Below are 1,039 nucleotides of genomic sequence, written 5' to 3' on the forward strand. Positions count from 1 at the left end.
AATGACAGACATTCAGCCCATGAAGCTGCAACATCTGTGATTCAGTGGCAGGAAGAACCACGCAGCATCATAAGCAGGAGTGGCTCTCAGGGACACCAGTGCAAACACAGAGGGGGAACCCCCAGACCCCCTCTGTCCACTGCACTGGAGTTTATCCTGGCACATCCCCCTTTACCACACTGCTCTGTACATTTTGCAGTGCCACCTGCTGCCACTCCTGCCCTCCCTGCTCTTTCATGTCTGCCTACCACGTCTTGCCAAATTTGCCATTTGTGGCAGTCAGTGGCAACAGGCATTAGTGGGAAAGGAGTGGCAGAAGCTGAAGTAGAGGACTGAGACAAAAAGAGCAGCCCTTGATACAGAGCAGAAAGTGATGTGGCAGCTGCAGTGGCTTAGAGTGAAGACAAGAGCAGCCACATCATAAGCAACGTCCCACCTTCAGACCCTTATTTCAGCCCAACACTTCTTAAAGCTTACTAACCTGTTTTACACGTTGGTTTTAAATAAAAAATGGTAACACCACCACTGCCACCTCACCATCCAGTTGCGTGTTATGAATGAGCTAGTTAGTCATCCATACCCTCCATCCCCCTGCTACCTCCACAACAGCCTTATCCTCATTGCCACATGGTGGCAACACAGACAAAGTTGTGTGCAAGATTGACAGCTAGCCAATGAGCATGCTGGCAAGGAGACAACTGCTCCCCCTCCAAAGTTACAAGATTAAGAAAAAAAATATTTAAGAAATAACTAAACACTGAAAATCCTTAAACTGAGCAATCCGAGAGGACTAAAATCCTAACCAAGTAAAACCTAATGACTTATTCAATGGCAAGTGAGCCGATGACCTGATCTTTGGTGTTCTTGCTGCATCAACAAACCTACATCTCAGCTGAGGGTGGAAACAGACATTGACATCCTGTTTCCATGTAATTTTATCTGATGATACTGTTCTCCTCACTTGCAGCTCCTACTTTATTACTTGGTGAAATTCCTGTTTTCTCTCTCCTCAAATCATTTATGTCCCATGCATCACTGT

This window comes from Gavialis gangeticus, unplaced genomic scaffold (genome assembly GCF_001723915.1).
Source record: "Gavialis gangeticus isolate Ggan-Ray unplaced genomic scaffold, GavGan_comp1, whole genome shotgun sequence".
NCBI lineage: Eukaryota > Metazoa > Chordata > Crocodylia > Gavialidae > Gavialis > Gavialis gangeticus.